Below are 27546 nucleotides of genomic sequence, written 5' to 3'. Positions count from 1 at the left end.
CTTTGTATTTCAGATTTAAGGAGTGGGGGGGGGGGGGGGGGGGAGGGCGGCATGTGTCCCCTCCTGCGGACCATTGTGGACACCAATGGTTGCAACAATCTTTGTGTTTCATATATGTGAAAAAATGACACGCTCATAACAAAACATTCAAAAGCAAGCAGGTAAACAATTTGTCAGTAACAAAGGAATGAAAGATACGAGCAACAATGTAAACAAAAGTAAAGTAACATAGTTACTTATTGTCTGCCCATGTATACAGAGTATGCTAGAGTACTTCATGTAGATTACTGCTTAGAATTGCACACCGACGAATAGCGATGCAGTTTCTCCTGAGAGTAAATCGGATTACTGAAGTTGATATTGGACTTTGGAAATTTATTATTAAATATTCAAAATGGATCCTGAACTATTGTAAAAGTATTGCGAATTGCTCAAAAGTGCTACTTACTCTTGCAAATCTATAATCTAGAAAAATAATAATAGTAACTAATACATAAAAATACATGGGCCTCTCACATTAATGTGATCACTGCCTATGTTTGGCGTCAATGTACAGTATTCACAGGTTGCAGTTGGTAGCACTAGCGTTTTAGGTGACGTGGAAAGCCGGCAGCTGTGGCCGAGCGGTTATAGGCGCTTCAGTCTGGAACCGCGCAACCGCTACGGTCGCTGGTTCCAATCCTGCCTCGGGCATGGATGTGTGTGATGTCTTAGGTTAGTTAGGTTTAAGTAGTCCTAAGTTCTAGGAGACTGATGACCTCAGACGTTAAGTCCCATAGTGCTCGGAGCCATTTGAACCATTTTTCACGCGGAAAATATTGCAATCGTCGTCGCAATACGGAAACGGAGCAAATTATCTGACGTCCAAATGGGTATGAGCATTGGCTTTCGTGCCAAGACTGGAAGAATTTCTGATCCGAAACAATTTGTAAACTGTTCATGTGCTGCCGTGCTGAAAGTAAACCGTGCATGGTAAAATGGCGCTATCTAGAACCGGCACTGGTGCAGCAGTGCTGCATCATGGGCCATAGATGACAGGGGTGAACGACGGCTGCGGATATGTTTACTGGCGAATAGACGGGCAACTGTTGAGCAACTGGCGGCCCAAATGAACCAAGGGGCTACGAACAGTGTCTCCTCAACGGCCGTTCAGCGAACGTTACTTACTATGGGCCTCCGGTGCAGGTGCCTGGTTCATGCAACCTTAATGACTAGAGTTCATTGGTGACGAAGGATGGACTTTGCACGCCAGTACCGAAACTGGACGTCCACTGAGTGCCAACTAGTAACCTTTTCATATGAATCAAGTTTTATGCTCCAACGGGCAGATGTCCGTTGGCGTGTATGACGGGAAGGATCCAGGCCGGAGGAGGCAGCGTTATGGTCTGGAGAATGATTCCCTGCGTGATATCCATTACGTAAGGTACCATGGATCAATCGATCCTTGTGGACCACGTCCACCCCTACATTCAGTTGGCATCAACCAGCAGTACAACGCAACGTGTCACACAGCTCGCAGGGTACGTGTGTGGTTCGAATAGCACCAGGATGATTTTATTGTACTCCTCTGGCCATCAAATTCCCTGAATTTAAATCAAATCTAGAATCTGTGAGACCATCTCCATCGGGCAGTACGCTCGATGGATACTCAACGGAGAAATCTATGCAGCTCGCCACGGCGTTGGAGTCAGCATGGCTCCACATCCCTGTCGGTACGGTACTTTGCAGGACCTCACTGATTTTCTCAGCGATCCGCTCTGCAAAAGGTGATTATGCAGACTTTTGACAAGTGGCCACATTAATGTGACTAGACACTCTGAGTGACGCACGCAAAACCAGCTCATAAAAATAACAAACATGTATAAGGGAAGTTGATGATCTGCTCGTGTTTATTTTTGGATTCATATGACCATCTCTGTCACGTATGTTCAAAAATTTCCAATGTGTGTTAAATCTTATGGGACTTAACTGCTAAGGTCATCAGTCCCTAAGCTTACACACTACTTAACCTAAATTATCCTAAGGACAAACACACACACCCATGCCCGAGGGAGGACTCGAACCTCCGCCAGGATCAGCCGCACAGTCCATGACTGCAGCGCGTGACCGCTCGGCTAATCCCGCGCGGCTGTCACGTATGAACAATGACCTTTCTTCCTCGGACACTATGCCTTCTTCATTTCCTTTTTTAGGGGAAATCATTAATTATTTTACTGGTTTGATGAGTTCCGGCATTACCTCCTCTCCAGTGCCAATATGTTCATCTCAAACTGCATTTGCACCAAGCGTAAACAGTTGTTTGTTTCGTATGGATCTGAGCTCTATGGGACTTAACTTCTAAGGTCATCAGTCCCCTAGAACTTAGAACTACTTAAACCTAACTAACCTAAGGACATCAGGCACGTCCATGCCCGAGGCAAGATTCGAACCTGCGACCGTAGCGGTCGCGCGGTTCCACACTGTAGCGTCTAGAACCGGTGGGCCACCACGGCCGGCGTTTGTTTTGTATATTCTCAGCCCTGTCTTCCATTAGAATTTTCGAAATCTACTGCTGCCTGTAGCACTGTGCAAGCTATTCCGTGATATCTCAGCACACGCCATATCATCCTGTACACTTTTATAATTAATATTCTACACATATTCACATCTTTTTTGTCGCCGTGTATGTGGGGTACATTATTTCTCATCTTGCCAGTCCACCCAATTTTTAGCATCCTCCTGTAATACCGCTTTCTAAAAGCACCGGTTCTCTTCTTTTCGACTGTCTGACAGTGCAGCGACCCCGCACGCATTGACAGAACTCTGAGCTTCTTCGGTGGCGTGATTACTAAAACAAATGTTCAAATTAGTTTTTGTACGCAGGTCCTGCATTGTTTACGTGTGAAGTTCCGGCTTGTCCGATTTGCTGTGAGAGGCGCTTCACGGCGATTCGTGGATGTTTTCTCCGCCGGCTCGTGACCTCCCGGCTCTGTTTCGGTCGTGACTGGTTCGCTGCGCTTCTCAGTTGGCTGGACACATCCGCGCCGCTGCCGGCCCCGCTCGCTTTGTTTCTCACACTACAGTGCGGCCGCCTACCGCACGGGGCTCCTGTGGATACTGCTGTCGTGCTCGTTCATCAGGTGACTCCTGTGGAGTATATTTTGTACGCGAAGAGAGCATGAAAGAGACAAAGAAAAAGGACTGCAGGAACACCTATTGTAAATATCTGCTGAAAGCTACCTACAGGCGGTGTGGAAGAATATCTGGTGCTACATAAGAATAGCATCTAAATCTGCAGCTACAAGACTACTTTGGAATTAACAATTAGGTGCCTGTGCAGAGGCCTTATCGAACCACCTTGAAGCTAGTTCTCTACTGTTGTACTCCCGAACGCGCGGGGAAGACTAGTACCTAAATCCTTCTGTGCGAGCTCTGATTTCTATTAGTTTATTACAATCATCAGTCTCCCATATTTAGGCGGGAGCTAACAAAATATTTCCGAATTCGGAGGAGAAAGCTGGTGATTGAAACTTGGTGAAAGACTCCTGGAAAAGAGAAACTGTGCAGCAGATGATAATTCAATAAAACAGTGTACTGACCACATTGCTTGTGTAAAACATGCCCCAATATAAGTATGAAAATTACATAGACAGATGTAAAGAGCTAGAAGGAGTTATGGTAAGAAAATAACTGGAGAAGCATAAAAGGCACCTGGGACCTAATTCACAATTCTATCTACGGCTGTCAGGATTTCGTCTATAAAGTACCAAATTTTGAAAGCGGAGTAAGTTCGGTACAGTAAGAAAAGATATGATATACAGGGTGTTACAAAAAGGTACGGCCAAACTTTCAGGAAACATTCATCACACACAAAGAAAGAAAATATGTTATGTGGACATGTGTCCGGAAACGCTTACTTTCCATGTTAGAGCTCATTTTATTGCTTCTCTTCAAATCACATTAATCATGGAATGGAAACACACAGCAACAGAACGTACCAGCGTGACGTCAAACACTTCGTTATGGGAAATGTTCAAAATGTCCTCCGTTAGCAAGGATACATGCATCCACCCTCCGTCGCATGGAATCCCTGATGCGCTGATGCAGCCCTGGAGAATGGCGTATTGTATCACAGCCATCCACAATACGAGTCTCTACATTTGGTACCGGGGTTGTGTAGACAAGAGCTTTCAAATGCCCCCATAAATGAAAGTCAAGAGGGTTGAGGTCAGGAGATCGTGGAGGCCATGGAATTGGTCCACCTCTACCAATCCATCGGTCACTGAATCAGTTGTTGAGAAGCGTACGAACACTTCGACTGAAATGTGCATGAGCTCCATCGTCCATGAACTACATGTTGTGTCGTACTTGTAAAGGCACATGTTCTAGCAGCACAGGTGGAGTATCACGTATGAAATCATGATAACGTGTTCCATTGAGCGTAGGTGGAAGAAACTAAAATGAGCTGTAACATGGAAACTAAGCGTTTCCGGACACATGTCCACATAACATCATTTCTTTATTTATGTGTGAGGAATGTTTCCTGAAAGTTTGGACGTACCTTTTTGTAACACCCTGTATAACGATCAGTGGGTGTAACAATGCAAAGAACTTAAATCACGGGAAGGAGAACAAGAGGGCGTTTTAGGATAAGACGATGGTGAATATATTGCTCAAAATGAATTTTAAAAAGCGAAACAACCGTACTAGTCGAAATAACAGTAGATAAATTATTAAAATATGGTGTGGAAAACAGTAAAACTAATACCTTTGTTCAAGAAAGGCAACAGCGAACATCATAAAATATGCAGAGCTACAAGTACCCTTCACTCAAGGTATGGATTATATGTAAGAATAATTAATAGCAGGCTCAAGGTATGGATTATATGTAAGAATAATTAATAGCAGGTGTAAAATAATTCAGAAATTCTTGTTGATGAAGTTACAAATAAGTTATTCCTCACAAATAACAGAGGAAAGGCGAGACTTGAAAAGAAACAGAGCTCCTGCAATCTGTACAAAATCGTTCGATAATGCAAAGAGAATAAAACTTTTGACCGTAATGGAAAATAACATATATCCTTCGAATCTAAAAAAATCCTAGGAAGCCTTTGAAAGGAACTGAACAGTATAATAAACTACTTTCATATCGTTTTATATCTTGCGCTCAAGTTTAGGAAAGTTTCTGCGAAAATATTTTTGTTTAAAAGATAAGTTCTTCTTTAAAAGAAGCCATTGCACTGGTGCTATGAATACTTCTGGACTTATTTAATAATCCGTGTACATTACTCTTATCAATTACAGCGTAGTCGTGTCATCCTATTATATCATATCCTGAAAACTACGCCAATTTGTGCTTACTGAGGATTTCACTCATACACATACGTTATGTGCGTAAGGAAGCCAGATCTGAAATAGTTAAGCAAAAAATTAAACTAATTCTAGACATCTCACATCAGGTTGTCACCTTTTTCGTCGCAAAGTAAGTGTAGACAGAAGGGTTCAAATGGCTCTGAGCACTATGGGACTTAACATTTATGGTCATCAGTCCCCTAGAACTTAGAACTACTTAAACCTAACTAACCTGACATCACACTACACCCAGCCATCACGACGCAGAGAAAATCCCTAACCCCGCCGGGAATCGAACCCGGGAACCCGGGGGTGGGAAGCGAGAATGCTACCGCATGGCCACGAGATACGGGCTAGACGGAAGGGATACCTCAGGAAATTTATCCGATTGTTTTACTGTTGGATTATTTCTGATATATTGTTTGCATTCTGGATCAATGATAGTTGGAATTAGGAGCCAAACTCAGGGCCAAATTCGACTGCTTCACCATTATAAATAATGTGCAAATCCCGCATTACTCTCCTGGGAAGTTTCTGGTGCAGGTCAGTTTTCTTTGCTTAATTCGAGGGCTATGAAATACCTAATACCACGAGGATATCGATGATAAGTGCTTGAACAGTAAAGTGTTGTGTTAATGAGAGTGATTATGGGAATGAGAAGAAACTGCCTTAGTCAAGCCCAACACCCCAAACTATGGACCACAGTTTACAGTGGCAAGTCCTTTCATTTCACGAGACCTGGGGAATTAAACCCAGGACTCGACCTGCCCACTGACCACCGCGAGATAAAATACCTTCTGGTTGAGCTGCAGCCACGTGACGTGGCATTGAAATCATAAGATCGGAGCAGATGGGAAACGTATGAAGAAATTCTAGCAGCGATAAGGGCTGTAAGAGGGGAAATTTACTCTCATAAGCAACTTTAAGGGCAAATTGTTATGACCCGGTGCCTTGTAACGACCGTCTCGGAAACGTCAAAACTGGCCAGCTGTTTGCGTACTAACGTCGTGAGCATGTACGAAAAGTTGTTGAAGGATGGAGAAACCACGCCTCATCACAGAATGAGGACGTAGGTGGCGTATCTGCTCAAAGCAGGACAGGCGGTGATCTCTGGCAGATCTGACGACAGATAATAATGCTGGTGCAGGCACGAATGGGGAAACATACCGTTCGACGCACGTTATAGAACGGGGGCTTCACAGCAGATGACCCCTGCGTGTTCCCCTTGTTGACACAACGACATCGTCTTTTACGGCTGCAGTGGGCACAGGATCGTCGAGATTGGACGGTTGATCATTGGGAACATGTTGCCTAAAGGGATGTTACACCAGGTCTGTGGTCGTGTCCAGATATACCATCAACCTGGCGAACAAATGTTGCGCCATGGACGCTTGCCGGGAGGAGGGATCGTAACAGTAGCTAAGTGACCATGAAAACGCCAGAACTGTGCTACTGTTGATTGAGAAACATGAGAGTGAACTTTTGTCTATATCTTGGCCACCAAAGTCGCCTGATCTGAACCCGACGGAACACATCTGGGATGCTATCGGATGCCGTCTCTGCCCTCGCAAACCGCTGGTCCGTAATTTACGGGAGATGCGTGTCTTCTCAAATTCGTGCTACGCAGAATCGCTTCTGTATTGTGTTCCAGAGATGGAGCAGCACACTGTTAATTAGGCGGTCATAATGTTTTCGCTCATCAGAATATCATACTAGATAAATGCTTGTAAAAAAGGAGTTAAGCCATAAATAGCAAACGATTAGGACTAACAAAAAAATGTTCAGATGTGTGTGAAATCTTATGGGACTTAACTGCTAAGGTCATCAGTCCCTAAGCTTACACACTGCTTAACCTAAATTACCCTAAGGACAAACACACCCACACATGCCCGAGGGAGGACTCGAACCTCCGCCGGGACCAGCCGCACCGTCCACGACTGCAGCGCCTTAGACCGCTCGGCTAATTCCGCGCGGCCGATTAGGATTAACAAAATTATCATCCTCTGCCGGTGCCGTGAGATGTGATCAACACACTCCTTTCCCAGCCGGTATCAGCTCTCTTAATCTTAGGCCCCTACTTTGTTTCCAAATAGTTCGTCAGGGGTTTGAGTACACCCTCTTCGAGCCCTCCGACCTAGGAAACAGCCGTGACAGTATCTGGAATTGAATGAGACACGACTTTCAGATATGCAGTCCGATCAGCTACTAAGTTGTATCCCAAATACTGATGATAAAAAGAATACATTGTTTTTAAATTTATTGGCTTTCGGAACGTGCTCATACAACCATCTCAACACTGGAAATGTTATTCTACAGGCTGTTTTGACAGTTCAGGGCACACATTAGTTTAAGCCGTTCTCTTGTATGAAGTAACATAAACTTAACAAAGGACAGGTTACGATATGATACAAAATTTGACATCCACGTATATCGAAACGAGTAAGCAAGGCGAGGATGTAAAGTATTCACAGTGGTAGTTTGCTATAAAAAGCCTAGTGGTAATACAATAAGAAACGATAAATCGCCGTTTGTGCACTTCAATCCATGTTAATGACTATGTATCTAAATTTGCAATAAAATGTCCCTTTGTACGTCTCGTAAGAACTGTTTCAAAAGCTGCGGTTACAGCCTTGAATACTTGTGCAAGTCAATAAGTACCATCTAGACAGAACTTGAGAACAGGTTACAAGAACCACGTTTGGGTATTACAGCCTTACATGTAGGTACAGCAGTATTCAGACCCATACGTATAGGAAGTAAATCGTGACAAACATTCATAGACTGAGCGTTCCATCTCCTGCTGAGTACCAAGTGAGAATACAGTTAATTAATTGTGCTTAGATCTTCTCCTGGCATTCTAATTAGCAAGAGAATTATGTCAGCACAGCAGGAAGCTGTATAGGGATGATGGCACTGATGACGAAATCGCACTGTAGAAGAATAAAATTGTTTGCCACCAAATTTAGAATGGCCTGCTTATTGATTGGGGGTCACCTTCTGACACAGATTTAATATTATATAAACATCTTGTACTTTCTGTTATTACTTTGGTATTTAGATCACAAAAGACATCTACAGTTTCACACACTAACCAGCTGGAGCATGACTGGCAGGCCACAATTAACTCGCAGTAGATTGACTGAAGGTCTCCAAGACAAATTCGTATTACGTAATTAGCCTTTAAATGAAGTCCACGGTATGGAATTCGTTGCGTATTGTGAACTTACTAGTTAAAGCTGGCTTTGGCTGAAAGACTTGGCAACTGTCGAGCCCTCGGCAGCCCAGAGCAGGTTAAGAGAAAGGGTGTAAGGTTGTGGTTATTCTGACAGAGTCAGATTCAGCTACCACAATATACGATACTGACACCCTCAACTTTCATTAAGAGTGGTGAGGGAAGTAATGCTTCCACTTCTACTACATATGCTGGAGCATCTCTTGCTTGAGGACAATTCTTTCAAATAATCTATATCTATCATGTGCAACAAGCTTACAGCAGCTTCTTTCTATATCTAACAATAACTAGGAGGAAAATGCTTTCAGAGATGCGGGTGAGGGGTGCTCGATACCAAGAGACGACAAAAGATGGAGAGGACGACCTGAAGTATTAGAAACAATACAGAAAAACACGGATGAAAACCGAAAATCACGCAGAAGCCTAAGAGAAATCTTTATCCAGCAGTGGATATTTAATGAGGTGATACACCTGTTAAACATTAACAACCATTTTAAAAACAATTAAGCAGTTGTCTGCATTTGAAAGTTACTAGCCAGACTGTAAATTCGAGAACGTGAGGCACTTGGCGAAGAGGACGAACTGTACTGTACTGTGTAACTGCGTCGTATGCCTGAAATGTTACAGTCGTACACATAATAATTTCTGTCTGTATAGTACCAGCTGCTTCCAACCAGCCTATATCTAAAGGAAGGTCACGGAGAAGTAATATTACCGCCAACCTGGCTAATACACCAGATAAGAGGATATTACAATTACCGTTTACCACTGACGTGTCTTCTATGATTTCGCCGCCAACACCACACAGCTGTTGACGACATCGTACATCACCTGCCACGCGTGGATAAGCTCCTTCTCTCAGCAAAAGCTCGAGAAACTGTTTCAACCATTCTAAATATAATTTCATCTACCAAACGAATGTTTCTTTCAACAAACGTTGTTTACGTTACTTGACACTTCAGTCGGTTCTTGGTGGAATATTTTATATATTATGAATGAAGAAACGCACGACATTGTTTTTCAGCTGTTACGCTATCGTCAGGCAAAAGATAAATACGCGTAATTTGCGAAATTTTTGTGCGATTGAAGATTTTAAAAAAGTCCAAACACAGAGAGTCTGAGGTGGTTTCGAAAGATAACAATTGTTAATATTTGATTTAGGAGAAAAACGATATGAATTATTTCAGTAAATACGTGACATAAAACTATTAGGTTAAATAAAATAAGTGACACATTAATTAATGACAAATTACATCCATTGTTCTGAAAAGAAAAATAAGTTGGATAGTACAGTAAATCTGGTAACATGTTGCAAGAGGGTGACCGAACAAGATAATCTTGCCCTTACAAGGTCCAATGTTACAAACAGTAACAGTATGACATGCGAGACTAAGCACATAAATGAAACATCTTGTAAGACCTCTTCACCAAGAATTCATTTTTGGGTGTAAAATGGTGTGTATGCTTGTGCAAAGGTACACGTAAATGATATTTTGATTGAGGACCAAAGGTTCCAAATGCCAAAATTTATACTCTCTGTACAAATAAACTAGGACACGGCCTCCAGTTTTTTCAAGGGCAGATACGAGATGCCCGGCTGTTAATTTTTGTCTCTTACCATTCTGATTTTGCAGTACAAGCTTCTTTCTCTGTAGATCTGGGTAATGTCTAATATAGTGAACTAACTCTTATTCGAAATGTGTTTAAATACTTTACTACGGTACCAGTTCACATTTTTATGTTAATCATTGAACTGCTGGTTCCATTTTTCAGCTTTTTGTTGGGATGAGGTAACATTTCAACGTGGCGCCGATCCACGTTGGCGTGTTTTGTTAATATTTTCTTTTAATTTGTCGTACAGCCTGAACCTACAGTCATTTCAAAAAGAATTTCGGAGATTTTAACTAATTTCAACGCATAGAACAGTTATCAGATCGCGATATGCCAACTACATTTTCAAAACTCCCATCGGTCCAAGTCTTTAGTTGCACTGGTCCCAATACCAGTCCGGGAGAATTACAAAGTGCATTACTTCATTGCTTTGGTACTTATTTAGCGAACGGAGATAGAAGCAACTCACAAACTGTAATAGCACAATGTAAAATATTAACAGAGCCTGAGGAACTACGGTTACTAAACTAAAGGAAAAAAATAGGACATGTGCGTGGGGGGGGGGGGGGGACGTGTAATTTAAAAACTGGCCTGAATGGGGGTGTCAGCAGTGTCTCTTAGAAGTGCGAGGAAGGGAACTGCATCTAATCATTCAGTACTGAGCTTGGGATAGTGTATGTCTGTTAACCAGTTATAATTACTTGAAGGTAATTCTTCCTTCCTTCGTGGATGTTAGTAAGACTTCATGTAACACCTTCAAACTGTGGTCTTCATTGAGCAGGATATCTGCAAAATAGACCCTCCTGTTCTAATCCTCCAACTTGTGTGATGTCCCTTCAAGCGGATGGATGTTGCCCTGCCAGGCTGACCTATATAGAATTACAAGTGCTTTTTCTATATTCCACTCTTTTTCCAGACTTGAAATGCTATCTTTACTATTGGTAAAAGAATGTTCACTGGTCTTGTGCATGTAAAATTATGGTTTGAAGTTCTGAGCTTGTTCAGATAGACTTCTCCTAACTATGGAATTGACAAATTGACAACCTTCTGTTAAGGTCTTAAAGTGGTAGGTCGTGCGCAAGGTTAAAGAAGACAGAAGACCTATCGTTTTTGTTTGTTATTCATCTTCATTTACATTTATATCTACATGACTAATTTGCAATTCACACTTTAGAGTCTGGCAGAGGATTCATCGAATTACCTTTACAATATTTCCTGCCTTTCTACTCTCAAATAACGTGCGGGAAAAACGAAAGGTTAAATTTTTCTGTGCGAGCTCTGATTTATCTTATTTTATTATGACGATCATTTTTATCGATGTAGATGGGCGTCAGCAAAATATTTCACATTCGAAGGATAAACTTGGTGACTGAAATTTTGCGATAACGAAAGACTTTTTCGTTTCAATGATTCTCAACAGCTCGAGTATGATATCCGTGACCTATTTCGCAATAATACAAAATGAGCTGCCCTTCTTCGAACTTTTTCTATGTCCTCCATCAGTACTACATTATGGAGTTAACAGTGTAGCCAATGCTTCATGCTACTTGTTTAGTTGTAGTTGATTCAGTTTAAAAGTTGTCAGCATTCATGGAGATGGATATTAGGCGATGTACCATTGAACAAAAGGCAACACATTGTGCTGTGCTTTTGATAGGTAATTTTACATATTCCATTGTTGTCTTTGGTAAGGTGCGTGATCTGAGGCTCCCGCCATTAGTTTCCAGGCACCGGCTAATCAGAATGAAGCAGGTTATTTCTCATTGATGCAAGGAATAAACATAATGAGAATTTTAAATCTGATATCTGCACGTCCACAGGAACTTACGTTTACGTTCTGCAACTCGTCATATTGCAGCTTTCTCAAAGGTTACTTGGTTTTGTAGACATAATGGAACGAGGTTATATTTCGTTGACCCTTTTTTCAAAAAATATTCACGGGAATTTTGTAAATTATATTTTTTCGGAGTTTTGTTTACTACATTCGAACTTGACCTTTAGAGTAACGTTGGTACTAAAACAAGTTCTTCCGAGAGTAGAATCGTTGAACTTTACTTCATTATGTTTCGAGGAAAAAAATTTACGGTCAAAATTCGATAGGTGATTCCTTTCAGAGAAGGATTTCGGTTTAGATGTGGCTCAGTCTTTGATTTATCCTATAGTTTACACCCTCTACAGCACAGTCTAGTGCCATAGAAGTTATTCCTTGATTTCTAAATACTTCTCCTTCATTCTTATTAGCATTTTCCACATGTTCCTTTTTTCGCTGATACCGCGGAGAACCTCCTCATTTCTTTTCTCATCAGTGCATCTGATTTCCAACATCCTTCAATAGCACCACATCACAAACGAGTCGATTCGCTTACTTTCCGGTTTTCACACAATCAATGATTCACTAATATATAATGACGTGTTCAGAACGTAATTTCTCAGAAATTTCTTCCTCATGTTAAGGCCAATGTTTAATGCTAGTGGAATTATTTTGTCCTCTTTGCTTGCGTCATGTGTTATTTCGCGTCCAAGGTTGCAGAATTCTTTAACCACGAATACTTCGTAGTCATCAGTTTCGCTATTTAGCTTATAACCAATCTCATTTCTGCCACTCCTCATTACTTTCGTCTTTCTTCGGTTTATTCCCACGTCATAGTTTGGGCGCAGTAGACGTTCACTCCATTCAATAGCTTCCCCAATTCTTCCTCACTTTCACTGAGGAGAGCAATGTTATCAGCGAGTCTTACCATTGACCCCTTTCATACTTCACTTTAATTCCACTCTTCACCCTTTCATTTATTTCTGAAATTACTTCTTCGATGTATAAACTGAACAATAGGGGCAAAGACTGGATGCCTGCCTCACACTCTTGTTTAATCCTGGAACATTGTTGTTCGTCTTCCATTCTTATTATTTTCTAATGGCTCTTGTACGTATCGCATAGAACCCGTCTTTCCCTACAGCTTACTCCTATTTTTTCAGAATTTCGAAAATCTTGCACAATTTTGCATTGTCAAATACTTTTTGAGGTGAACGTGTCTTCGCCGGCTGGTGTGGCCGAGCGGATCTAGGCGCTTCAGTTTGGTACCGCGCGACCGATACGGTCTCAGGTTTGAATCCTGCCTCGGGCATGGATGTGTGTGATGTTTTTAGGTTGGTTAGGTTTAAGTAGTTCTAAGTTCTAGGGGACTAATGACCTCAGATGTTAAGTCCCATAGTGCTCAGAGCAATTTGAACAATTTTTTTGAACGTGTATTCATTTTTCTTCAGCTTTCCTCCCATTATTAAGTGCACAGTTCGGAACTGCCTTTCTTGTGCCTTTATTTTTCCTAATTTCAAACTCAACGTCTTGTAAACGATCCTCAGTTTCCTTTCCAATATTTTGTGTTCTATATTTATGATCCCCTTGGATACATGAATTGTTAAACCGATTGTGCGACGGTTCACTTTTTTTCCAAAAGTGTGATTATATGTCTCCAATCTCATGGAGTCCACATACCGATTTGAACAGTCGCTTCTTTGACTCTAATGGTGGATTGTCGGCGTTTTGGTATCGACTCGAAACTCTTCTTGTATCTCGTCATCAGACAAGTCCCCCCCTCCCCTCTCCCGCCACCCCCCCCCACCCCCACCCCCCCTCATAGAGACGTTCAGAGCATTATTTCCATCGACACACTCTCTGTTCTGCGTATAACAGTGTAATTCCTACGTTCTTGTTTTAGTTTCACCGAAAGTTATTTAAACATTTATATTCGCAAAATCAGTCCTTTCGACCCTCATTACTTGTCATATCTTCACATTTTTCGTACAGCTATTTCGCCTTGGTCTCTCTTCACTTCCTATTTAATGTATTCCTAAGTGACTTATAATGTTTTAGTTCTGTCTTTCCCTGAACATTTTTACAGTTTTCTCATTCGTCTATCATGTCAAGTTTTTCTTCAGTTATCACAGGTTTTTTCGCATTAACCACCTTGTACAAATGTTCGCCTCTCCAGCTTCTGTGATTGCCACTTTTAGCGATGAGTACTATGGTGTCTCATCATTTCTCAGTTCTTCAGCATCTCACTTCTTTTCACATTGATTCTTCGGCACGATTCTCTACTCTTCATCATTACTAAATTGTGATCCGAGTCTACTTGTTTCTGGGCAAGCACTACAATCCAATGCCTGATTTAGGAACCTGTATACTTTCTTCTAACCGCTTGTGATAAGGTGGTAACAGCCGAAGATAGTGACATCTCGAGTTGTATGGCAAGAATACTGTTTGAAGAATGTGACAAGTGGGCACTTCAAAAATAAACACAAAGAAAACAGAGTATATGACAGTTGGGAATGACAAACAGCACGAATTACGTTTTGGGAACTTTAATGTTAAATATTGTTCTCATATAAGTATCCATACCTGCGAATAGAAAGCCTCTGTAAGGTACTAAAAATAAGACTGGAGAAGGGTAACCTGTATTTGACAATTAAACTTAATCACTTGAAGAAATAAGATCGCAAACAAAAAAGAAAATTGTAAAAGATGTATAAATGGGGCAGAAGCTTGAAAAATAAGAATAAGAGAAAAAAATAATCGCTACCTTTGCAAAATGCTCATTGAAGACGTACCGCTGGAGTCTCAAGATTCGACCACATCAGAAATGAAGAAATCATAAACATTAAGGAAATGAAAATGGAAACGAACGTAAACCAATTTATTTAATAGAGGCTGTTACTACGATATGGCAATTTTGAAGGAAGAGCTGATAATGGATGGTGAAAGGAGGTATGGAGGTGGATCCAAAATGAGACAATGTCGACAACCTAGAAGATGAATGACGAATATGAAAGAACCAACAGAATGCAGGAGTCTCCAAGGCAGAAATAGGAAACATCGTGAGCTATGGAGCTTGAGAAGCGAGGAACGGCACTACTAAAATGAGTCACAGTTATATGGACAGCTTTGTCATCAGTTGTTCTGGCGTTCATTTAATACAAACTGGTACTTATTATTTGTGTGAGAACAGATTGTACTCCAATGGTCACGGCTACCGCTACAGCCAACACCTGCTGTCGACGGAACCATCTGGATAATGAAGCTCTCCTTATTTCTGCGTTACTCAAACTAGCTCTCGCTATTCTGTTGTCCTGGGCATGTAGAACGCTTATTTACAAGCAAAGAGCGTTTAGGGGCCGTGTACAGCTTTCTGTGTTACCTGATCTCGTCATACTGCCTAGTGATCGTCCATGACACGTTCGCGCTTTCTAGAATATTTGCTTCTGGCGTCATTCGGAAGATTTCTCTTGGAAATGTCACGTAAGTCTCTTGTTACACTATCTCAAAGAAACAACATGTCATCGGTGCTCAGACTGGGATCGAATAGCAGTAGCAAGTGTCTAGTGAATATGACAGTTCCACCTGATGTTAACCGAGCAATCCTTTTGAACAACGAGAATGTAAATGTTACGAATTCACTAGAGGACTTTTAAAATGTTTCAGTTCTTGGTGGTGAGAAAATTGATAAAACACACTGCACAGCAGCGAGAAGAGCTTCACGAAATCAAAATTATAATTAACAATATGTATGGTCAAGGTGATCAGAACAGAATGTATGACTGATTTAAATTATTTGTCTTAACGGTATATTAATTCAACCTGTTCTTGGGTGTCAAGCAGAGGTATTTTATCCATGTAGCACACGATACACCCTGCGCTGAAATGAAAATAATAATACTGTGTCAAATTATTTGTACGCGTGTGTACAGCCGAATTTTAAAACTATGGAAACGATGAATAATTAACATATAATTCTGTGCATGTTTGAACATATGAGGAGGACATTCGTCGTACTTCTACTTTATTAAACAATATTTTACGAATTACAAATTGGAACAATACTTTTATTGACTTTTGCATTCCAATCCAATCTGATGTGCAGTAATGTGAATTGAGCCACAGTACTGTTGGCAGAAACTGTTTGCTTTACACTGTTCACAAAGCTCGCCTAAAATCGATTTTCTCAAGAATCAAACGACGCACGGCGGCATGCCAGAATACTCTAAAAGCCTGACAGCTTTTCATCTGAATTAAGGTTAGTGATAATGTACCTCACGTAATGCTGGTTTGGCGGACCCGTTTCCAACACCTTCCATTAATTTCAGGTTCAGTCACAGCGTGCCATTTCAGTATGTTTGTTTACCATGTTTCAACTAATTTCTGGCTAGTCTTCGAGCCTAAGACCGCTGGGCTACAGCGTGCGGCATATATAAGGTGAGTCAGGAGGGAAGGTATATATGCTTTGAGGGGTTTCAGTATTAGTGATTCTGAACAAAAAACTTCATACGGACGTATGCCGTATTCCGAACGGTTTTCGATATAGAACACATTTAATATCACATTTTTACGTTTTTTGAACAACTCGAAAAATGCAACCTCCAGCGATAACGTGTCGCAGTAGAAAATTAAACTATATTAAATTTCCTACAAAAAAGGACCTGTTCATTGTTTTCTCTACAACTAATGGTTTGTGCGAAGTGAGCGCGGGAATGTTGAAACACTCGCTAGACGTGCTTGCGCTGTGACTTATGTAATTTTTGTAGGCCAATTTGAGGTAGTTTCCCGACTTGATAGAACAGACGTGTCCTGTATCAAACAGTTCGTCACAACTTGCTCTACACTTCTGCGGTACACTGTAAACCTCAAATTGGCCTACAAAAACTACGTCTGCTACGTCGCATGCGCGTCAAGCGAGTTTTTAACATTCTCGCGGTCAGTTCGCGAGGTCTAGAGAAAAAAATTAATAGGACCTTTTCGGTAGGAAATTTAATATAGTTTAATTTTGTACTGCGACACATTTTCACTAGAGGGTGTGGTTTTCGAGTTATTCAAGAAAAACGTACAAAAGTGATATTAAATGTGTTCTATCTCCGAAACCATTCGGAATAGGGCATACGTCCATATGAAGTTTCTCATTCAGAATCACTAAAACTATCACTCCTCATATATATATATATATATATATATATATATATATATATATATATATAGGGTGTGTGTGTGTGTGTGTGTGTGTGGGTATTCGGTCTCTCACGCCGAGTGCAGGAATGTTAGTTTTGTAGTTTCCCCATCACAGTGTACATCAGTCTTCCCCAAACGATAAACCGCGACGTGTTGCGCTGTGTGACACAGCACTTAGGCAGCGGGAATCGGAGTTTTGTTCTATCACCATAGCAAAATTTTATAAGTTCGTAATAGTCACGCCATATTTATTAATGTGAGCTGTAATAATCCGTAATCATTAGTCACGTATTCTGTGCAAGTTAGCGCATGAAACGGAGGATAACAGCCATTTATGCTTGCAGTAAGTCCAGCTGTAGTACCACTCTAAACGCAGCCATTTGTGTTCTGGTGTTAACGCAGTTAGTCTAGCTTTTGCTAGTCTCTTATCAATGGTGCAGGATGACACAGAATGTTCCAGGAAGTCTATTACGCGTTTTCAGATCGGAGTCGCGTATATGAGGCGGTTACGATGTGTCCAATGTACAATACGGCGATTCTCCTCATTACTTGTTTTCAGGCGACAGTCGCAGATATAAGGGGGATACGACGTGCTTGGCTCAAATGGCTTTACGTACTATGGGACCTAACTTCTGAGGTCATCAGTCCCCTAGACTTAGAACTACGTAAACCTAACTAACCTAAAGACATCACACACATCCATGCCCGAGGAAGGATTCGAACCTGCGACCGTATCAGCAGCGCGGTTCCGCACTGCAGTGCCTAGAGCCGCTCGGCCACAGCGGCTGGCACGATCTTGGTGCACGATAAGGCGATTAATCCTAATAGTGGTCAGATATGGTCGACCAGAGCCTTGATAAGGAGTATGCTGCCCTGACAGTTCCATGCAGTCCGACATTGAGCCTCTGTCACATCCGAATGCCCCACAAATCAGGATATCACACGGTTTGATCAAGTGGCCAAATGGAGGTCCACAATGAGGCCGTTTCAAACGTAGCCAGGTGCTGATAACGCTGTATCACACATGTATGCAGCTTCTGTGTGTCTTATGTAGTGATCACTCAACATCTCTCGCTGTTCACACCACTTACGTAGGCTACTAGGACTAACAACACTAAACAAATGACTTCAAATGACTCTCAGCACTATGGAACTCAACGTCTGAGGTAATTAGTCCCCTAGAACTTAGAACTGGTTGAACCTAACTAACCTAAGGACATCACATACATCCATGCCCGAGGCAGTATTCGAACCTGCGATCGTAGGGGTCTCGCGGTTCCAGAATGAAGCGCCTAGAACATGCCGGCCACTTCGGCAGGCCAACATTAAACACGAATAACACTAACGCACTCTGAGAGCCGTTCTACCTGTCACAAAGAACTGCAGCTCTAGTCATTTACACACCAATACGTATACGTATAAGAAAATGCATAGACATCCGATCATGTATTCTCACTGCTTCACTTTTTTCAACGGGCAGTGCATTTGCAGCCAGGAAAAAATACGATGAGCCATCCCACTTGAAACAAGTTTGTATAATTTTAAACTTCAGAGATTCATTAGACAAAATTTAGTACTCTTAATTTATTTTACGTGAAGACAGTTCCGCAAAATAAATGAACATCAACTGTTTCCATACGAGATAATTTTCTTAAATGGGCACAAACTGCACAAAAAAGGTAATAATAACATGTGTTTCAAGGCAGCTACACCCTCTTGAAGGAGGAGGTAGAGGACATTCTGGCACGGACGTGTGAATACAGCGACATATTGGACAAAAAAACTGCTCTTTAGTGTGGAGTTGAAATATTAGTACAGACAGAACTTTCCCGCTTACATTACGTGTTCTCATGCGCGCTTTCAATCATTGAGACCTATCTTCCCAAAGATTTTTTCTCTAAAAGTAAGTGCGTGAACCACGATTGGAACACATTTTCACCCATACGTCCATATGAACAGTTTTGATGCTTACCCTCTCAGAGATCGTTTACTGCTGTTTGTTCCCATTTAGTAAAATCATTCTGCATAGTTGTTTACATTGAGATATTAACAAACTAGTAAACCTATCCACCACAACAATAATTGCTAACTGGACTGCAATGCACTTGAAAAAAAATTCTCCAACAATATCTGTTCAAGAAATAAGCAAGTCTAGTTCCAAATTCTACATTTACATGATTAGTTCGCGATTCACACTTCAATGGCTAGCAGAGGGTTCATCAAACCACCTTCACACTATTTTTCTACTGTTACACTCTCGAACAGCGCGCGGGAAAAACAAACACTTCACTCTTCCCGTGCTAGCTCTGATTCCTCATCTTTTATTACAGTGATCATTTATCACTACAATGATGGACGTTAACAAAATATTTTCGCATTCAGAGGAGAACGTGAGAGATTGAAATTTCGTGAAAATATCTCGTCTCAGTGAAATACTTCTATCTTATACTGATAGCGAAACCAGTTCGCGTGTCATATCCGTGACACTATCCCCTTTATTTCGCCCTTCTTTGAAATTTTTCTAAGTCCTCCGTCAATCCTACCTGATAAGGATCCCAAAGCGCACAGCAGTACTCTAGCAGCGGATGGACAGACTGTAGGCAGTCTCTTTAGAAGACTTCTTTCACCTTCTAAGACTTATACCATTAAAACACAGTCTTTCCACAACATTATCAATGTGATCGTTATAATTTAAGTTGTTCGTAATCATAATGCCAGGTATTTACCGGTAGTTACATTGACAGATATGGGTGATTTGTCGTGTAACCGATTCCTTTTAGTACTCATGTGGATGACCTCACACTCTTCTTTATTAGGGGCCAATTAGCGCATTTCACCCCTTAAAATACCTTTGTACTTAATTTTGCAACTGGGTTTGACTTTCTGAAGACTTTATGAGACTGTAAGTGACGGTATCACCCGCAAACAAAGAGATCTGCTCGGATTGTCTCCTAAATCGTTTGTATGGATTAGGAACAACAGAGGGGCTATATCACTTCCTTGAACGCCATGTATCACTTCTGTTTTATTCGACGACTTTCCGTCAATTACTGTCATCTATGATCTTTCTAACAGAAAATTGGGAATTCACTCGCAAGACTGAGAGGATACTGCATAGAAATGTAGTTTCATTAGAAGCCTTTTGTAAATCTAGAAATATGGAAACAATTTGAGATTCCCTGTCGATAGCAGACATCACTTCGTGAGAATAAAGAGCTAGTTGTGTTTCACAAGAACGATATTTTCGGAATCCGTGTTGACTGCGTGTCAATCGATCGTTTTCCTCGAGGTAATTCATAACGTTTGAACACAGTATACGTTCCAAAATCCTACTGCAAATTGACGTCAGTAATACTTGTCTTTAATTCATCCGGTTACCCTACTTCCTTTCTTGAGTATTAGCCTGACCTGTGCAGAGGTCTTTAAGTAAGGATCTTTCTTCGAGCAGTTGGTTGTATATGATTGTTAAGTACGGAGCTACTATATCAGCATACTCTGAAAAGAAACTAATTGGAATACAATCTGGACCGGAGGACTTAACTTTATGAAGTGATTTAATCCGTTTTGCTACGCCTACAGCGTGTACTTTAATTTAAGCATGTTGGTAGTGTAACATCCACGAGATAAATTTTAGCTACAGTGCGACGAGAGGAAATTATGCCTGTACCAGTTATAAACATTATTTATTCCACATATGAAAAAAATAGTGAAAACGATGATAAATATTAATTATTTATATAATATTCTATGATGTAATTGGACATATCGATGTGTATCATACAAAGACAATGATAATTGTAAATTTCTTTTATGATCTGCGTTTGTCTTCCTTTGTTTTTACCTTTTGTTGGTTGGCTTTTGTAGGTTGCGGACGCATATGAAACTGAGGTCTGTTAAGAAATTGTATTTATTTGTTAATTATTACTTGAAAATAGAGTTCATTATTATTATAAATATAAGTGAATAATTATTTGTAACTTTAATTCCTCTCTCAGTAAGCATTATCTGTGTTAATTATTTCTTTTCTCTGCAACGAGCGCAGCCATTGATGATAGCGATTTGTATCACGTTTTTGTCTGTGTTTTCCTTAGAAACAAATGAAATATTTGCTTGATGAAGTATAAATGGTGCACAATACGGAAGTAGAGTTTATAGAGTTTAATAAGCATTTCAAATACTTATTTATTTGGTCTAACAATAGAAAGTCTCTATCAATTGTCTGCCGCCATCTTAACAATTATCTCAGCGGCAAATTCAAATTACGCAACTCTGCAGACATAAATGCCGAACGTAATACAAATGTGAAAAAATAAATGTGAACCGGTGGTCCCGAACTCATTTTAATGAAAATGATTCGAATCGGATTGGTTCTTTAAAAACAGTGCTCATAGCACGAACCTTATAAGAAACTTTTCTAGCTGATGTATGGAGCCGAAATTAATTGCGCACGAGTTGCGAAGAATATTATTTCAGGTAACATACGTCAGTGTTGTGCGCGGCTGATATTCGGTGGTTTTAATGATGATTTTGCTGAAGATAACTATTTCCATCATAATCAATAGTTGTATAGAATCTGTTGCATGAACTGTGATTTAGTGACACTTACACAACTTACAGACAACACTTCAACACAACGTTAATTTGGAGTTCTTTAGCAATTTGACCAAATCTTTAGCCGGGAGAAAATTTATTTAGTAATTACTCAATGTAATAAAATAAGCTTATCATTTTAATTTACAAATTAGTTAAATACCAAACCACTGAATAAAACAGCGAACGCAACAGTAGCAGTTCTTGATTCGAATTCTGGTATATTTACCTCGTCTCCTTTGGTGAAGGAATTTCGGAAAACTCTATTCAGTAACTCCGCTTTAGTGGCACCATCATCTGTAACATTACCTTCGCTATCACGCAGTGAGGGTAATGATTGCATCATGTCACTGGTGCACTTCACATACGACCAGAATCTCTTTGGGTTTCCTGGGAGATTTCGAGACAGCGTTTGGTCGTGGAAACTATTAAAAGCATCTCTCATCTAAATTCGCGTTAACTTTCGAGCTTCTGTAAAACTGCTGTAACTTTGGCATATTGTTTCTGCAATAGTGTTCTGTCTTGTGCACCATGGGGTGTATAAATCTCTCTATTCCTGTCGATACCATTTCTTTGAATCTAAACCATACTTCGTCTTCACTTTTGTTGTTAGTTCGGAGTGAATGGAGGCTATTTGTTTGGAAGGCATCGAGCGAACTTATACTTTAATTTTTGAATATATGTATTTTGCTTCTATTTTTAGTTTGTATGTATGTTACTTAGTCTTTATTGCTACAATGACTTTGAAGTCACTAACCCCTGTATCTCTCATAATGTTCCCTATCTGCTCTGGATTATTTGTTGCTAAAAGGTCGAGAATATTTTCGCAGCCATTTACACTTCGAGAGGGCTGCTGAATTAATGGTTATAAATAATTTTCGGAAAAAGCGTTTAATACAAATTCAGAAGAGTTTTATGGCTACCACCGACTTTAACCTTAGATTACTAAATCCTCGTAAAATTTTCGATTGCAGTAATGTACAAAACAGAACATTTTGTACTTAGTTTGGTATGTAATGCTCCACTGGATATCTAATAATTGTAATTAACTAATAATTGTAATTAACTAATGCATAACCCATAAATTATGGCTCCCTTTGAATAAAATGTGTAGTAAACTTTATGGCGGTTTAATAGCAATGTAACATACTTCTCCCTTTAGTGTTCTAGGGTTAAACACATAGTTTAGCCAATATATTGAGGGTAGACTGGAGCGCCACCTGTTATAATTACATAAGGGGGGGGGGGGGGGTACCTACCTATCTGAAATGAGATTCAAGTCTTATTTGAATTGTATCTTCTGAGTCTGGGACCCTCTCAATAAAATAACACATGGCTACACTGATTTGGAATACTTTTAAAAAAGAAATGCCTTACAGAATACAAACTTTGTATCAACTGCTTATTTAAGAGCGGTTTCAAAATACAACAAACAAATTTTCGGCTCAGATTATAGAGTCTAAGAACTGAAGGCGTTCTTTAACTTCGCTATTGATTTGTTATTAACAAAACCAGTCTTTCTGTAATTAGATTCAACATTACTGATATCTGATAATTTTTCGAATTAGGAATAGGATCCTTGCAGACGCACGTGATTATGCTCAAAAACTGCCTTGGAATAAGAAGATTAATGACCAAAAATCGCAACAAGGTGATTCATGCACAGCAATGTAACATTTTCCCCCTTTAGTGTTCTAGCGTTAAACACGTATTACAGCCAACGTATTGAGGGTAGATTGTAGTCACAAGTGCATTGCCTGGAGGGGACGATGCTTTGAGCGGCGGCGGTGATTCGACCAAAAATCGCAACAAGGTGATTCATGCACAGCAATGTAACATTTTCCCCCTTTAGTGTTCTAGGGTTAAACACGTATTACAGCCAACGTATTGAGGGTAGATTGTAGTCACAAGTGCATAGCCTGGAGGGGACGATGCTTTGAGCGGCGGCGGTGATTCGAACTGCTGTCATATATTTCTTCCTTCCATATCCCAACACTATACATTAATGCCGAAACATTCCACGGTGCATTAATAAGTACTTTGATGGATGTTGCACCGCCCGGCCAGGCCGGCGCTGGCGGTAGGGATGAGGCCCTTCTGTGATCTCTAGTAGACACATGGAGTCGGTCGTGCGGATCTGCTATGACACTGTAGTCCTACACCGTGTGCGTCTTTTCAGGGGCGCAGACGGCCCTGATTTATTTTTATGGAAGACAACGCGCGGTCACTTAAAACAGCGCACGTGGAGAAGCTGCTGGAACGAGAGGACATTGAGCGTATGAACTAGCGCGTCCATTTCCAGGACCTAAATCCTGTTGAGCATAAGTGGGATGCTTTTTGGAGACATACTGCCCTATGTCCGCATGCACCAACCACCTCCAGGAGTTCTCAACCGCACTGATGGAGGAGTGGAGCACGCAGCACACGAAAACATAAGCAACCTTGTAGCCAGCGTGGGAGATCATTGAAGATCATACATTGCTTTCCGTGGTGATCACACGTGTTCCGCCTTTTGTTATGTCCAGGGGACCATCATAAATTGTGGTGACTTCAGTTTAATTACTGTCTTTAACAAAAGTGTCATTTCTGTGCGTCTCATTGCGTAATTCTTTCAGTTAATTTCTCTACTATACTCTAGCAGTTCTTTATATGAATTGCCCAAGTTTCATTAATTTATGTTAGTTGGTAGTGATACATCACGCGAAGTTACTTTCAACCTTAAGTTTTGCAAACCGGTGTATGCGTGGAACTCTGAGAAAAAAAGGAAGGATGGAACGGAAACCGGTAGATGTGATAAACATGGACAGAAACACAAATGGTTAAAATTTCGGATAAAATGGATGATTAATTCAAGAGAAACAGCTTCACAAATTGGGGAAGGCAATAACGTGTTGGTCCACCTGTGGCCGTTACGCAAGCGGTTATTCGGCTTAGCATTGACCGACGGAGTGATTGGATGTCCTCCCGAGGCAAATCGTACCAAATTGTATCCAGTTAATGCGTTAGGAATAGGATTGGGGAGAAGTTTGTGGCACAACTTGACTAGAGGAAGGAATCGGTTGGTAGGACATGTTTTGAGGCATCAAGGGATCACAAATTTAGCATTGGAGGGCAGTGTGGAGGGTAAAAATCGTAGAGGGAGACCATGAGATGAATACACTAAGCAGGTTCAGAAGGATGTAGGTTGCAGTAGGTACTGGGAGATGAAGCGGCTTGCACAGGATAGAATAGCATGGAGAGCTGCATCAAACCAGTCTCAGGACTGAAGACAACAACAACAATGCGTTAGGTCGTTCAAAATGGTTGGAGGACCTGCCCATAATGCTACAAACAACTGGGTACATATCCAGTAACTTGCTGGCCAAGACAGAGTTTGCAAGCACAAAGAGATGCAGTAGAAACTCTCGCTGCGTGCGGGTGGGCATTGACTTGCTGAAATGTGAGTCAGCTTGCTATAAAGGACAACAAAACGGGGGCAGAATATCGTCGACATACCATTGTGCTGCTAGGATGCCGTGGATGACAACCTAAGGTGTCCTGCTAAGAAACAAAATGGCAACACAGACCATCACTCATGGCTGTCAGGCTGTATGGCAGGAGGCGGTCAGGTTGGTATCCCATCACTGTCCAAGGCGTCTCCAGACTCGTCTTTGCTGCTCACTGGGGCTCAGTTTGAAGTCTGACTAATCATTTCAGACAATCAGACAATTCTATTCCAGTCAATGAGATTCCAGGCTTAAGATATGCCTGGAGACACCCTGCACAGCAGTGGGATACCAACCTGACTGTCGCCTGCCAACAAGCAAAAGTGAGGGTCCGGAATGTCATTTATTTTCATAGCAGAGCCCTTTTTGTTTCCATCAGTGGCATCCTTACAATAAAGCGGTACGTCTGCGATGTTCTACGCCCCGTTTTGTTGTCCTTCATGGCAAGCCATCACGGGCTCATATTTCAGAGAGATAATGCCCGCCCGTATACAACGAGAGTTTCTACTACTGCTTCTGGTCTTTGTGCTTGTCAAACCCTGTCTTGACCACCAATGTCTCCCGATCTATCCCGAATTGAGAACGTTTGGAGCGTTACAGTAGGGCTTTCTACCTATTTCAGAATTTAACCATCTAACGCACGAACTGGACAGAAATTGGCACTACATACATCAGGAAGCCATCCAGCAACTCTGTTAACCAATCTTTAGCCGAGTAACTGCCTAGATAAGGCCCAGAGATGGACCCGTGAGCTATTGACTTGCTCAGTCTGTGAAACTCTTCCTTTTAAATAATTCATCCAGTTGTGATGAAGTTGTAATCATTTGTTTGTCCACCTACATCACATCTACCGACTTTTTTGTCTTGGGGTGCCATGTGCGAAATATAACTATTAAACATATGCGTGTGCAGGTAAAGCCGCAGGCAGAAAGCTCCCAGAATTTGGATTAAATCTGGAAAAATACGTTCTGATCACAGAGTCAGTTCACATTTCATGCTCACAAGGAGGGACAGCCGAAAAATTTACTTGCTTTTGTTACAGAAACGAGAACAGCGAGGAACTTAACATTAGAATTGGTGGTCATAAGTTGATGAAGTTAAGGAATTCTGCCCCCTGGCAGCAAAACGACCTATGATGGGCAGAGCAAGGAGGACATAAATGGCTGACTAGACCTCGCAAAAAGAGCATTTCTAGCCAAGAGTACTAGCGTCAAACATAGGCCTTAATTTGAGGAAGAAATTTCTGAGAATGTATGTTTGGAATACAGCATTGTGTCGTAGTGAAACATGGACAGTGGGAAAAACTGGAACACAAAAAAATCGAAGTATTTAAGATATGATGCTACTGAAGAAAAGGAAATTAGGTTGACTGATAAGGTAAGGAATGAGAAGGTTATCATCAGAATCGGCGAGGAAATGAACATATGGAAACCACTGAGAAGAAGAAGGGACAGATAGTGGGATAACAGTTAAGACGTCAGGGAAGAAGTTCTATGAGGGTAATAGAGGGAGATGTAGAGGGCAGAAACGGTAGAAAAGACAGAGACTATCCTACTGCAACAAATAATTGAGGACATATGTTGCAAGGGCTACTCTGAGATCAAAATGTTGGTACAGGAGAAATATTTGTGTGTGGCGGGATTTTATTAAACCAGTCAGAAAGACTGATGAAAAATAAAGAAAACAAGGAAAGATGACTATTTTTGAATATCCTTAACCATTTCAATAAAGTTTTTCATATCTAATTTACTGCACAAACCATCATTCTTCTCCAGTTATTTTGTACATGTAATAGTGGATGTTTTGTGTATGTGCAGCTACTTAGAAAAAAAGAAGAGCCATTACAACACGTGCCAGGTGCAGCTAGTCGTCAGTATTTGCGGTTTAGTTTAAGTATCTCTTCCGTGTAGTACTGTGTTTCTACCTGTAGTACACTGTGCCGGTCACAGCACTCAAGCCTGACGGTGTGTACCTTGTCTGGCTTGGCGGTAAATATCCTTCACATAGCGTGCAGCAGTCATTGTGTTATTGCAGCGTGGACTGTTTGTGCAACGCTCTGTGGTGTTTGGATGTAGAAGGAAGAATTATGTTAGAGAAGCTTGCTTGCTGAACCATACTTGCCCAAACCTAGTCAACATCATCACCGCCGCAGCTCAATACGTCGTCGCCTTCAGGCAGAATACGCTTCATTAGATTTGTAAAAGCGGGATCAGTACCTCCTTTGCTCAGATCTAATACAATTGCAGAATTTACTCTCATTGCATTCCAAGGCAGTTATTGACCTTAGTCATGTAACCTCTGCTAGA

Source organism: Schistocerca gregaria, chromosome 4 (genome assembly GCF_023897955.1).
Source record: "Schistocerca gregaria isolate iqSchGreg1 chromosome 4, iqSchGreg1.2, whole genome shotgun sequence".
Taxonomy (NCBI): domain Eukaryota; kingdom Metazoa; phylum Arthropoda; class Insecta; order Orthoptera; family Acrididae; genus Schistocerca; species Schistocerca gregaria.
This window is presented reverse-complemented; position numbering follows the sequence as displayed.